Source organism: Oryctolagus cuniculus, chromosome 5, assembly GCF_051225735.1.
Source record: "Oryctolagus cuniculus isolate XC-2025 breed Fujian yellow rabbit chromosome 5, ASM5122573v1, whole genome shotgun sequence".
Classification (NCBI taxonomy): Eukaryota; Metazoa; Chordata; class Mammalia; order Lagomorpha; family Leporidae; genus Oryctolagus; species Oryctolagus cuniculus.
In genome coordinates, this window is record NC_142871.1 from 29,750,613 (window position 1) to 29,764,943 (window position 14,331).

At 43.5% G+C, this 14,331-nt stretch overlaps 1 protein-coding gene across 16 annotated transcripts in view; it reads left to right on the top strand.

Annotated features, from left to right (window-relative positions):
* The window catches only part of REPS1 (RALBP1 associated Eps domain containing 1), a 98,226-nt gene that overhangs the window by 966 nt on the left and 82,929 nt on the right, over nt 1–14,331 (top strand). For 2 of the 16 annotated variants that reach the window (XM_089332614.1, XM_089332615.1), the window contains exon 1: nt 420–559. The exons of 10 other annotated variants lie outside the window; for them this stretch is intronic. The gene's annotated coding sequence lies outside the window, so the exon portion shown is untranslated. 4 more of the 16 variants (XM_089332616.1, XM_089332613.1, XM_089332612.1 and 1 more) reach the window with 4 other exon arrangements.

Here is a 14,331-nt window from a genome sequence, read left to right on the forward strand (position 1 = left end):
AAACTCCTGCGGTGGGGTGGGGGCGGGGGCGTGCAGAACCCGAGAACCTTGTCCCCTCGGCCACCCCTGAGGATCTGTGTTTTTCAACGCTGGGAGAGCAACTTCAGGTGAATGTTCTTGGGTGGTTAATGGGCTGAAGCCTAGATCCTGGTGTGTGCATAGCCCTTCGGGTCCTGCAGACTATTAAAGTTACCCGCATAGGCAGAATGTTTTAATTTTGAATTCACCGAGAAGACGCGATAGAGTGAGTTTTATGGATTTAAGAATCGAAGAAGCACGGTTTTCTTTTCTATTCTTTTCTTCTTTCTTTTGATGGAGAGGAAAGTAAATTCTTAGGGAGATTAAGAAATTTGAACTTCTAGCTAATAGTTGGCAAGTAGGTATGAGATAATTTGTATTTATAGCAGGCGTGACTGATGTAAACTGGACAGTGTTTTTCGACGGGCGTTCGGTAACATTTGAGGGGACTTGTGGATATGGGTTGGGAGATAAGGATCGGGCAGCTGGAAATCAAACTTGCGGATTTGCCCCAATCTGTAGCCTTGGAGGAGCAAGCGGAGTAAGTTTCAAGCCGTCTTTTTGTCATTATCTGTGAAACAGGAGGCCTCCTTAGAGTTCTCATCTAGTGTAAGCGGTGCACAGTGATGTTTCTGTGTTTAATGGTTCATAGCTGCTGGTGAACAACATTTCAGGAACATATTTTAAGCTTTTCCTCTTTCTGTTGATGCCAGCCAGTTATCCAGATCCCCAGGACTTAAAGCCAGATGCATAGGTGTGATGTGAGGCCTGGGAAGTGGACCCCACTCCGCTGTTAACTGGCAGTGGGACTTCGGCTCCTGCACGCTTCCTTCTTGAAGCCTTAAGTATTTCTTCTGTAGAATGAAAGTCAAGTGCCATCTAATAAAAATCCTGTGCATATGAAAATGTCTACAGATGGGCTGTGTTTTAGAAGTCACCTGTGCATAAAAGCTATGGTCAAGTTGATTTGAGTTCTGTCTCTTGGCATAATCTTGTTTGAGTTTTTTTTTTTTTTTTTTTTTTTTCCTGGAAACCTTGGGCAGAAAAGTTGGGTGTCTTCCATACCAGTGAAGGACAACTAGGAGTCCCAAATAACTGATGTCGATGAGCGACAAGTAGTAAATATGTTAGGCTCTGCTGGCCCACAGCCTCTGTTGCCTAGTCTTTGTTTTCACAGCCCTTTAAACACGCAGAAACCATGCTTAGCTCAGAGACACACAAAACAGTTTGCTGACGCCTGCTACAGAGTGGCGATGGTAGTGTGGACTGCTGTCCTCTTCACAGGCCTTTGGAGTAGGACTTACAGAAAGAGATCTGGTCAGACAGAACACACTCCGTAATGATGCGGGTCTCTCAGTAAGGGTAACAAAACAGACATCCGAGTCAGGAACTAAAATTAGGGAGAAGCTGCCCATCCCTGTTCAGAAATGCTTGGGACCAGCAGTGTTTTGCATTTCAGAGTTTTTTGTTTTGGTTTTTGTCTTGGGGGTGAAAGACAGTTGAAATAAACCGACTTTTCATCTTTTGTTGGTGCATGAAGACATTAGGACATTAAATGTATTATTTAGGACAAACAGATTAGCATTAATTAATCATTACTTGAAGTGTATTTCATCCAGCCGAAATTATTTTTTATGTTTTACTCAATTTCATGTTTATGTTTACTCAGTTTTGGTAATATTCAAAGATAAAGTTCTCTTGCCTTTTTACTTAAAAACAGAGCTTAAATATTCAGGATTCAGTTACAGATTTGAAGCCGGCAGAACTCTGTGAAGCAGGATTCTTACAGTAATGTAAGCAGGTTGAGTCTCTCTTTCTCTTTTTAAGGTTTTTATTTATTTGAAAGGCAGAGACAGAAAGAGAGAAAGGTCTTCCATCTGCTGTTTCACTCCCAGATGGCTGCAACGCCCCCGGCTGGGCCGGAAAGAAGCCAGGAGCCAGGAACTTCACCTTCTGCTGCTTTTCCCAGGCCGTTAGCAGGGAGCTGGATCAGAAGTGGAGCAGCCAGGACACAAACTGGCACCTACGATAGGTTGCCACTGGCTGAGGCTGCTCTGCCACAGTGCTGGCCCCTGGGTTGAGTAGTTCTATCCCAAAAAATCTGAAATAAAAAATGTTCTGAAATCTGAAACTTTTAAGTGTCAATGTGAAGCCACAAGTGGAAAATTCCACACCATGAAGCATAAAATTATTAAAAGTATTTTGTAAAATTACCTTCGAGCTATATGTATAATGGATATGTTTAACATAAATGAATTTTGTGTTTAGATTTGAGTCCTATCCCCAAGATATTCTGTATATGCAAATACCCAAAATCTGGAAAAAAAAACTCTGAAATGCAAAACACCGCTGGTCCCAAGCATTTCTGAAAAGGGATACACAACCTGCACTAAATAGTGATCTGGATATCTCCAAGGCAACTCACTTAAAAATTGGCCTAGGGCATGGAAATGTGAGACAGAAGGGGAATTTGGGCTTCATTCCCTTAAGGGAGTTTGGGATGGTCTGAAAACACAGTCCTCCATTGATTGCTAAGTAGGAAGCATTTGGGGCAACTCACATTGGTTCAGTGCTGTTCTCTACTTAGGGTAGGCATTGCAGGGTGTCAGAAGAGGACTAAGAAGCACTGGAGGGTCTTGCAAGTTACAGAGTGACTCCTGTGTGACCTAGAATAGAATGTGAATATTCAGGGAAGGGAGATGTGATCAGGAGAGCCTTGATTTATTCAGATGGACTTTAAATTGGGGTGGAGGGAGAGAGTGGAAGGGGGAGGGAAAAAAAAGAGGACTGAAGGTGGAAAGGGGTAGGAACCTTTTCAAGCACTGGTTTTGATAGGTTTTGCTAAAGTTGTAGTATGTTTGGGGGATAACAAAACAGAAAGCCACCAGCTTATGAAAGACTGAAGAATAAATAGAAGATTTCACATTTCAGTAGGCAATGGAAATGCACTGAACTTCTTTGACTTTGAGTGTTGGAAATTAGAGGCTAGGGAAGGGAGCTCTTGCAGTAGAATAGAAAGGGGGCTGTGTGTGTTACTGAAAAGACCACTGGATAGCCACTGTTGGAAGTGCTTATGGAGTAATGCTTAGTTGAAGGCAGATTATCCAGGCTTGGTGGAAGGCTTTGAACTAATTGTGAAGGCAAAGGGAGGAGTAGATTTAAGAGCCTTTACTCATAAAAGCAGTGCTTCAGGAGGCTATGTCAGTGCCATAGGAGTTAGAGCAGAGAAGCTGCAGATATGAAGTGAGGACCTGGGCCAATGGTATTTAAGCATGTGGGTGAGGAGAACAATGGGGAGGGTGATTTTGCCCCCTAGGGGACATTTGGCAGTATCTAAAGACATCTGGGGTTGTCTTAGAGAGAGAGGGAGGGAGCAGTTCTACTGGCATCTAATGGGTGCTGCTAAACATCATGTAGTGCACATTACAGCCCCCCAACAAGAATTGACTGGCCTCACCTGTCGGTCGGGCTCACCTGCACTCTGGTAGAAGCAGTGGGATAGAAAACAAGGGTGGAGACAAAGCACAGATTAGGAAGGTAACCTTGATAGGCCCTGGGTCACTTGGCATTATTTAGGTGGGAGACGAATGGGGCAAGGGCTGTTCTCTGTTGGACTGTGCTCACAGTTAGAAATGGGGCAGGAAGGGAGTCTGATTTTTTTTTCTTTTTAAGATTTATTTATTAGAAAAGCAAAGCCGCAGAGAGATCTTCCATCTGCTAGTTGACTCCCCCAGAAGACTGTGACTGCCAGAGCTGGGCCAGGCCAAAGCCAGGAGCTTCCTCTGGGTCTCCCATGTGGGTGGCAGGGGCCCAAGCACTTAGGCCATTTCTCAGGCCATCAGCAGGGATCTGGATTGTAAGTGAAGCAGCCAGGACTTGAACCAGCACCAGCACACGAGCAGCAGCTTTACCTGCTAGGCCACAATGCCATCCCGAGGGCCTGATGTTTTAAGGAGATAATGATGAGTTCAGTTTCAGACATTTTGAGATGGCAGTACAAATCTCCGGGAGGCAACCGGAAACATGATGCTGTGAAGTTCTGGCATTTGGGGTCTTTTCCTCTCTTTCTTAGTTAAGTGTCTTGGTGCAGGGAATGGTCAGTGGGCATGCACATACACATCAGGGCCTTGATTGATGGAGTAGTTTTCAGCATTTGTTAATAAAAGTCATGAGAGAGCTGAGTCATCTAGGGGAATGAGTGTAGAGAACAAAGAACAGAGGGCCAGGAACTGAAGGAGGAAGAAGCTGGCATTTATTGAGTGCCTATTATGTTCCATTTACCAGGCAAATCATTTTCATGCAAGAGCTCATTTGATCCTTGCAACCTCCCTTTAAAGTGAGTATTATTCTTGTGTATTAACTAGGAACTTCATAGTGAAGTTAAATAACTTGCGTTTAATTAGCGAGTGTCTCGCTTACATTCCTAATCTCATCCCAGCCCTTTCTCTACTGTTTATGTGGCTGAGGGGCAAGGTTAAGGAGAAAATTCAGACAGATTTTAGTTTGCCCATCATTCGTAATGAAGAGGGAGATTTTGGATAATTTGATTGTGAGCTGTATGTGGACTTTCTCCTTTTCATTGCAAATAGTTTAATATATGATGAGGTCTGAAACCCAGCCACTTGTAGAGAGAGATTTCTGTAGTTGGTGTCCTGGGCACAGACACAGCTTACTACAACTGTTAAACATCTTAGGGTATGTTTACTATACTTGCTTTGGAAGCAGAGTGAAAAGTATCCTGGGTTTAAGGGTTTGGGTTTGAAGGCAGTGTGTTAGTAGACAAAGCTAAGGAGTTAATTAACACTTTGTAAAATTATGCTCCATGCCAAATAGATCAGCAATAGGGGAAGGAAAATCTGATCTCATGGGATTTAATCGTGAGGGCTTTTACCATCTGCTGAGCAAGAAAATATTCAATGTCATGGCTTAAAAATAAACTTTTCGGTTAGCAATTTGTTTTTTAAAAGTTGGGCAAGTTATATGATTTACCATACTAATCAGTATGTTTCCTTAACAGTATGTTTCCTTACCTGTATTTTGGGAAATATTTTTAAATATTTTAAAACTTTTAAATATTTTAAAACTTCCTACAGAATTGGAATGCATAATAGCTTGATAAAGGTCCTAGTACTAACTGTTCTTTATTGAAGTTTGTAAGCAATGCACCGTTAATGAAGTTGAAAAATCTTTAGATCATTTGTGTTGAGCAATATCTTAGTATAATGTTTGAGTAATACACATAAATTTAATGGGGGAAAAGCAACAATGAAACAGTCCGTTGTGTCTTTCTGTTGAAACTTGTTCAATTACAAGATTTGTTCCTTGGTAATAGGTTTAAAAGTGGGAAGCAGAGCTTTATTTATGCATCAAAATTATAAACATAATAAAAATAAAAATGTGTTTTTCATTTATAATTTTTGATTCAGTGAAACAGAAGAAACTATAGAAATAATCTTGCCTTAATCGACACTTTTCTACACATGGTTGAAAACATAGCAGCATTACTGTTTGTGAAAGAAGTCATTGTGTGGTGTCATATATTTTTAAATTTTCTTTTCCCTCCAATTTCATATTGTGCTAGTTTTAGTCCTTCCTTCCTTCCCTTTCTTCCTTTAGCATTAGCTCACAGTGAAATTTTGAAGGAGCTGTTAAAAACATGAGAAGCTGGTGTAAGGAGCATCTGACATAGGCAGCAAGGTGCAACCCTGGCTTGACTGGTTCTGTCACCTTGAGCAGATCACTTGATGTCTTTGCCACAGTTGAAGTGATCAGGATGGATTTTCATAATTTGGGCTCAAATGAGAGTATCATCATGTAGAGTTAGCTACTCTTTCCAACCACACCCCTAAGAAAGTAGCATACTGGCTTGTGATTAGTTGCTGCACTGTTTGGATCCTTGAGGGATTTAAAGAGAATCTTGGCCTGCGATGCTGAAGTGTCAGCATATACAAGCAGAAACTGATAAAGGGTGGTCAGCCCATGGTTCCTGGTCTTCAAGGTATCTGGTTGGTAAGGACTTGAAGTGTATAATCAGACTTGACTCTCTTTAGTTTCCCTTTATTTATGTTGCATTTTCTGTAGCCTTTCCTATAATAGAAGTATCTTTATTTCTTTTTTCTCCCTTTTGTGTCTCATTAAGAGATTTGTTTGATGGACATTAAACCATATGCCAACTTAAGTTTGATAAATGAAAGGACTTAGGCTTTTCAAAAATAAAAACAATATGTCTTTTCCCATTGTGTTTTAGCAGTTGGCCCTATGTTGACCTCTAAGTTTATCTTGTTAAATAATGAAAGCAGAATTTATCTCTTGGGTTGCTGATTTTTTGAGATTCTGGTGCACACACTGGACATTTACTTAGAAACAAAATTGTGCATACAGTCTGAAGTTGCCAGCCTTCTTCAGTCTAATCAAGCTCATCCCATGGAACTCTACATTGAGAAAATTCTTAAGAAGAGCATACCAGGCCAGTGCCGTGGCTCATTTGGTTAATCCTCCGCCTGTGGCACCGGCATCCTATATGGGCTCCAGTTCTAGTCCTGGTTGCTCCGCTTCCAGTCCAGCTCTCTGCTGAGGCGCGGGAAGGTAGTGGAGGATGGCCCAAGTGCTTGGGCCCTTGAACCCGCATGGAGACTGGGAGGAAGCTCCTGGCTCCTGGCTTTGGATCATTGTAGCTCCAACCATTTGGGGGGTGAACCAACGAAAGGAAGACCTTTCTCTCTGTCTCTCTCTCACTGTCTATAACTCTACCTGTCAAATAAATAAATAAAAAGAAGAGCATACCAGCCTCTGAAATGTTGAACATACTTGTATATCTTTTTTTTTTTTTTTTTTTTTTTTTTTAGGATTTATTTATTTATTTGAAAGGCAGAGAGAGAGAGAGAGAGAGATGTTCCATCTGCTGGTTCATTCCCCCAAATGGCTACAATGGCTGGAGCTGAGTTGATCTGAAGCCAGGAGCCAGGAGCTTCCTCCCAGTCTCCATGCAGGTTCAGGGGCCAAGCATTTGGGCCATCTCCCACTGCTTTCCCTGGTGCATTAGCAGGGAGCTGGATCAGAAGTGGAATAGCCAGAACTTGAACTGGCACTCATATGGGATGCTGGTACTACAGGCGGCAGCTTTACTTGCTAGCTATGCCACAGCATGCCCCCCCACCCCCTTTTTAAGATTTTTAAAAAAAATTATTTGAGAGACTGAGTGCACACGAGAGAGCTCTCACCCACTGGTTTTTTCCCTAAATGCTCATGACTAAGGTTGGGACTGCCCAAAGCCAAGAGTAGGAACTCAGTTCCGATCTCTCATATGGGTGGCTGGAACCCAATTGCTTGTGCCATCACTGCTACCTCCCAAGGTGCACATTTAGCAAGAAGTTGAATTCAGGAGCCAGAGACAGGTGTGGAGCCCTGGCACTCTGATGCAAGATATGGGTTTATCTGCTAGGGCAAACACATATCCCATGTGTCTTTTAAAATCAATTCCATATACTTTCAACAGGTACTTCTTTGTGGCTACTATTTATATTCACGGTACAGAGGGAGCTTCAGAAAGTTCATGGAAAATGCATGTTTTCAAAAAGCTATGCATAAATTTCAAATTTGTTTTGCACCAAAATAAACATCTATTGATCTTGTTTTTCTCAGACTTTTTGAAGTATTCCCATATATATTGTGGTGAGTGATCAGATGTTTTCTCTGCCTTCATGGATTATAACTTGTGCTAATTTTAAAGGAAGAGGATGGTGTGTGATAATGGAGAGCCATTGGGTGAGGAAGCAGTGGGGACCTATGTGGTAGAAGGAAAAGCCTCTGAGAGATGGCATGGACAGGAGGTGGGACAGGGAGAGTGAGGTGTTGCACATCTGAGTGAAGGGTCTGGAGCTGTAAAGAGATAAATGTGTTTGTGGAAGTGAAAAACTTTAATGAACCTGAGGAGAGAGTGGCAGAAATAGAATACCTTGAGGTCTTGTACACAGTGGTGGATTCTGGATTTCTGCAGGAAAATAATACAAGTTTGTGTTGAGGGAGCAGCAGAGTCTGAATGACATTTTTAAAGATTGCTCTGACAACTGTGTAAGCAAAGGGAATACTGAAGCCAGTGGAAGCTGATTGGCTGAGGGTGCACAGAAGTCTAAGCAGATAGGCGTAGGTTAGCTAGGTAGCAGTAGAATAGAGAGGAGTAGACATGTTTGAGATCTTTTAGGTGGTAGGGATTGGAAAGCAATCTTTTAGGTGGTAGGGATGTGGAACATACAGAAGAAAGAACCCAAGGAAGTTGCTGGAAATTGCTGTTGGATGGTTGGGAGATGAACGGGTTGTTGTTTTTGATGGAATGGTGTTGGTGAATTCAGGAGCTCCCTTTTGTCCATCTTAAGATATCAGAAGCCTGTGAGTATGTCAAGTAGGCTTCCACCAGAGAGGATTCATAAATCTGAGAAACCCAAAGATTTTTGTCTTAGAAATGTCACTTTGAAGATTGTTAGTAAATTTTGATATTTAAAGTAGAGACAATGAATGAAGTCAATGAAGAAAATTAAAGAAAGGAGGACTGACTAGAAATGAAATCCTGAGGAACTCCAAACATTTCCAAGTGAGTAAGCCGGAAAGCTTCTTGGGAGGAGGCTGGGAAGGATAGCCACGGGGGTCGCAGGGAAATTGGGAATGCACACCATGTCATGAGTAACAGTTAACGCAGGCGTTCAGGGAGGGAATGGTATTGAGTTTGTGAGTTGAGAAGATGTGGGCAGAAATGTGGCCACTGGATTTAGTAGTCTAAAGGTCATTGGTAGCTTAGATAAGGCTGTTTTATGGGTTGGTAGAGATGGATACTAGATTTCAGTGAATTGAGGGATAATTAGTCAAGGAGCTAGAGATAGGGAGATTGATAGATTTTTAAGGATGTTTGCCTATGAAAGGGGAGATATATGGGGTAGAAACTGATAATGTATGAGAATAGAGGATGTTGTTTTTTGAATATAAGGAATACTACAACATAATTTTAGTTGTTAGGATCAGTAAAGCATAAGCAAACAACGGTCAGGATCCAGACTGCACAGTCCTTTGATAGGAAAGGGATCGCTTCCTAAATGTTTAACAGCTGGGATAAAAGAGCATGGGTACAGAGTCAAGTAGGTGTGGAGATTTAGTGTGTTTGGGAGGGGTTAGGTTGTTCTGCATAATAACGTCTATTTTTTTCCTGCAAACTGAGGCAAAATCAACAGTGTAGTAGTGACAGGAAATCTGAATGTGATAGTAAGAAAAAGATACATTCATGACAGTATTGAAAAGATCTGAAATCCTTAAAAATAAATTTAACAGAAGAAGCACTAAAGTTTTTACACTATAAAACATTACTCAGTGAAATCAAGTAACATTTAAATGAATGGCGAGATGATCTACGTTCATAGATAGAAGATTGAATGTTGTTAAGATGGCAGTTCTGGCTGGCGCCGTGGCTCACTTGGCTAATCTTTCGCCTGCAGTGCCCAGTTGGGGCGCCGGGTGCTAGTCCCGGTTGCTCCTCTTCCAGTCCAGCTCTCTGCTGTACCGGGAGGGCAGTGGAGGATGGCCCAAGTGCTTGGGTCCCTGCACCCGCATGGGAGATTGGGAGGAAGCACTCGGCTCCTGGCTTTGGATTGGCACAGCGCTGACTGTGGCGGCCATTAGGGGACTGAACCAACGGAAGGAAGACCTTTCTCTCTGTCTCTCCCACTGTCTATAACTCTCTCTCTCTCTCTCACTGTTTAACTCTGCCTGTCCAAAAAAAAAAAAAAAAAAAACAACAAAACCAAACAAAAACAAAGGCAGTTCTCTGCTAATTCAGCTGTAGACTTAACAAAATCTGTCACAATCTCAGTAGGCTTTTCTAAGAAATTTTCAAATTTATAAGGGAATGAAAAGGACCTGGAATAGCCAAAACAGTTTTGAAAAAGAGCAAAATAGGAGACTTGCTCTACTGAATTTTAAAACTTAACTTTAGTGTTAACAGTAATCAAGTAGTCAGTGGAATAGAATTGAGAATCCAGCAATAACTCCTTATGTTTATGGTCAATTCATTTTTTTTTAAATTTTATTTATTTGAAAAGCAGAGAGACAAAAACAGATCTTCTAGCCACTATTCAATCCCCCAAATGCCTGTAACAACTGGGATTGGGCCAACACAAAGCCAGGCCCAAGAACTGATTCTGAGTCTCCAGTGTGGGTGGCAGGGACCCACGCACTTGAGATGTCACTTGCTGCCTCCCAGGCTGTGCATTAGTAGGAAGCTGGAATCAGAAGCAGACATGATTCAGACACTTCAGTATAGGATGTGGGAATCCTAAGCAGCATCTCATCCACTTCACCACCTGCCAGCCCCTGTGGTCAGTTAGTTTTTGAAAAAATGTTAGAGGCCGGTGCCGCGGTTTACTAGGCTAATCCTCCGCCTGTGGCACCAGTACCCCAGGTTCTAGTCCCGGTTGGGGTGCCGGATTCTGTCCCGGTTGCTCCTCTTCCAGGCCAGCTCTCTGCTGTGGCCCGGGAGTGCAGTGGAGGATGGCCCAGGTCCTTGGGCCCTTCACCCCATGGGAGACCAGGAGAAACACCTGGCTCCTGCCTTCGGATCAGCGCGGTGTGCCGGCTGCAGTGGCCATTGGGGAGTGAACCAACGGAAAAAGGAAGACCTTTCTCTCTCTCTCTCTCTCTGTCACTGTCCACTCTGCCTGTCAAAAGAAAAAAAAAAAGTGCTAGAACAGTTCAATGGAGAAAGGATAGTCTTTTTAAGAAATGGTGCTTGAACAACTGGATGTCTGTATATTAAAAATTGGTCTCAGCTATGTATATATGCAGAAAGTTCATGGGAAGTGCGTAGTATGAAAAAATTATGGATTTCAAATTTTTTAATTGTATTTTTCATGGACGTTTTGAAGTACCCTTGTACTTCAAACCTTACACAAAAATTACCTTAAAATATAGCATAGACTTGAAAACTAAAACTATAAAACTTCTAGGAGCTGGCACTGTGGCCGTTTGGGGAGTGAACCAGTGGATAGAAGATATCTCTCTCCCCTCCCCTTTATCTTTTAAAGATTTATTTATTTATTTGAAAGTCAGAGTTACAGAGAGAGAGAGAGGTCTTCCATCTGCTGGTTCATTCCCCAGTTGGCTGCAACGGCTGGAGCTGTGCCGATCCAAAGCCAGGAGTTTCCTCCAGGTCTCCCACATGGTTGCAGGGTCCCAAGGGCTTGGGCCATCTTCCACTGCTTTCCCAGGCCATAGCAGAGAGCTGAATCTCAAGAGAAGAAGCCAGGACTCAAACTGGCACCCATAAGGTATGCTTGGCACTGCAGGCGGAGCATTAACCTACTGGGCCGCAGTGCCAGCCCCTCATTATTATTAATTTTTTAGAGATTTATTTATTTATTTGAAAGAGTTACATAGAGAAGGAGAGGCAGAGAGAGAGAGAGAGAGGTCCTCCATCCACTGGTTTACTCCCCGTTTGGTCGCAATGGCTGGAGCTGAACCAATCCAAAGCCAGGAGCCAGGAGCCAGGAGCTTCTTCTGGGCCTCTCACATGGGTGCAGGGGCCCAAGGACTTCGGTCATCTTCTGCTGCTTTCCCAGGCCATAGCAGAGAGCTGGATCAGAAGTGGAGCAGCCAGGACTCCAGCCGGCGCCCATATGGGATGCTGGCACTGCAGGCAGCGGCTTTACTCGCTATGCCACAGCACGGCCGCCCCCCCCCCCCCCATTTTTTTAAAAGAGGTTAGTGGGGCCGGTGCTGTGGCTCAGAGGGTAAAGCTACTGCCTGCAGTGCCGGCATGCCATATGGGCACCAGTTCTAATCCCGGCTGTTCCACTTCTGATCCAGCTCTCTGCTGTGGCCTGGGAAAGCAGCAGAAGATGGCCCAAGTCCTTGGGCCTCTGTACTTGTGTGGGAGACCTGGAAGAGGCTCCTGGCTTTGGATCAGCACAGCTCCAGCTATTGTGGCCATCAGAGGAGTAAACCAGCGGATGGGAGACCTCTCTCTCTCTCTCTCTCTGCCTCTGCCTCTTTATAACTCTGCCTTCAAATAAATGAATAAATCTTTACAAAAAAAAAAAGTGGTTATCATGGTTCCCTTTTTTTTTTTTTTTTTTTTTTTTAAATCTGAATGAGTTGGAAGGAGAGAGAGCGAGCTTCCATCTGCTGATTCATTCCCCAGATGGCTGCAATGGCCAGGGCTGGGCTAGGCTTAAGCCAGGAGCTAGAAGCTTCTTTCAGGTCTCCCATGTGGGTAGCATGGGCCTAAGCACTTGGGCTATCCTCCACTGCTTTTCCTGGGACATTAGCAGGGAGTTGGATCAGAAGTGGAGCAGCTGGGCCTCTAACTGGCATCCATGTGGGATGCTGTTGTTGCAGGCAGTGACTTTACCCACTATGCCATAGTGCCGGCCCTGCATTTCATTATTTTCCACAGGAAAGTATTTAATTATAACCTTGTAATTTTCTGCATCAGCAAACCTTGAGTTTAATCAAAATAGCACAGACTTTGGAATGTGACAGTTCCAGATTGGAATCTCCGTTTGGTGCTTATTAGCTTCTCGCCCGAAGGGAGTGACTTAATCTCTCCTGAGACTCCATTTGGTTTGTAGACTGAGGGTAACCAGTCCTGAAGTTTTCATAACACCAAACTGGAATAACATGTAAACATGCCTTCTTGGAAGGTGATCTTCTAAATTTCATTCACTGAAGCTCTGCTCTTCATGAGAAAAACCTCTAATTTGTTGGATTTTGGCTTTAACAATAGAAAAATTGCCCATTCTACAAACCTAGCTTTATACCGCGTGTTTGTTTGCATGAACTTAATGCTGTCAGAAATGCCTTTAGTTTTGCCCTTTTACTTAATTTGAGAATTAGTTCTCCTGTAGTGAAGGCTACCATCAAAAAGACTCAAATTAAAGGATGGTTCTAAGGTTTTGAGCCTTTGCAGAGAAATAAAGAAGTGAAGGCGAGGGGCTGTTCTGTGAGGATGACAAGGAGCTGAACTTTTGGATGTGAGAGTGTTCTGCCACGTTGTTCCATCTGGACAGCAGGGCTGGGTGGGCATCGGAAAGCTTGAGAGTAGCCTCTGGGCGACTGTTGATGCTCTGCAGACTTGGTGGTGGTGCCTGAATGAAGCCATTCACTAAAAATGAGAGATGCAAACTCAACATTTAAAATATCAGAGTTAACAGGAAATTATATTTTGGTATAGATATTTAGGTTCATATTCTTGCTCAAGACTTCAGAACTTTTCTGAAAAATTTTTAGGAAAGCATGGTAAATGTGGAAGTAGAATGTCTCTACCTGAAATTAGTCCAGCCTCCAAAAGTTGAATCTTGGGTGTTAAACCCAACAGGCACCTTACATGTGAGACCCAAAGCACATTTTCACGTTTAATGTCTGTGTTTTTTTTGTTTTTGTTTTTGTTTTTTTTTAATTTGAGAGGTAGAGTTACAGACAGTGAGAGGGAGAGACAGAGACAAAGGTCTTCCTTCCGTTGGTTCATTCTCCAAATGGCTGCAATGGCTGGAGTTGTGCCGATCCGAAGCCAGGAGCCAGGTGCTTCTACCCGGTCTCCTATATGGGTGCAGGGACCTAAGCAATTGGGCCATCTTCTACTGCTTTTCCGAGGCCACAGCAGAGAGCTGGATTGGAAGAGGAGCAACCGGGACTAGAACCCGCGCCCATATGGGGTGTCAGTGCTGCGGGCGGAGGATTAACCTACTGCACCACGGCACCGGCCCCATGTCTGAGGTTTTAAGTATTTGCAAGTGCCCCTTAAATCCGTGGACATGTTACAGTTGCATCTAGATAAAGGGTGAGTGTTGGAGATACCAAGAGTCTACATCAACATCTCATTACATCTCTGTGGTTCTCTTTCCTCCTTCCCTCCCTTTTTTTTTTTTTTTTTTGCCAGGCAGAGTTAGACAGTGAGAGAGACAGAGAGACAGTTATAGACAGTGAGAGAGAGACAGAGAGAAAGGTCTTCTTCTGTTGGTACACTCCCCTGATGGTCGCTATGGCTGGTGCTGCGCCAGTCTGAAGCCAGGAGCCGGGTACTTCCTCCTGGTCTCCCATGCTGGAGCAGGGACCCAAGCACTTGGGCCATCCTCCACTGCCCTCCTGGGCTACAGCAGAGAGCTGGACTGGAAGAGGAACAACTGGGACTAGAACCCGGGGTGCCGGCACTGCAGGCGGAGGATTAGCCAAGTGAGCCATGGCGCCGGCCTGTGATTCTCTTTTAAAATAGGATTTTATTTAATCGTTAGAGTAAGCCTGCCAGGTATTGTTCCTTATTTTGTTAATGAGAAGATG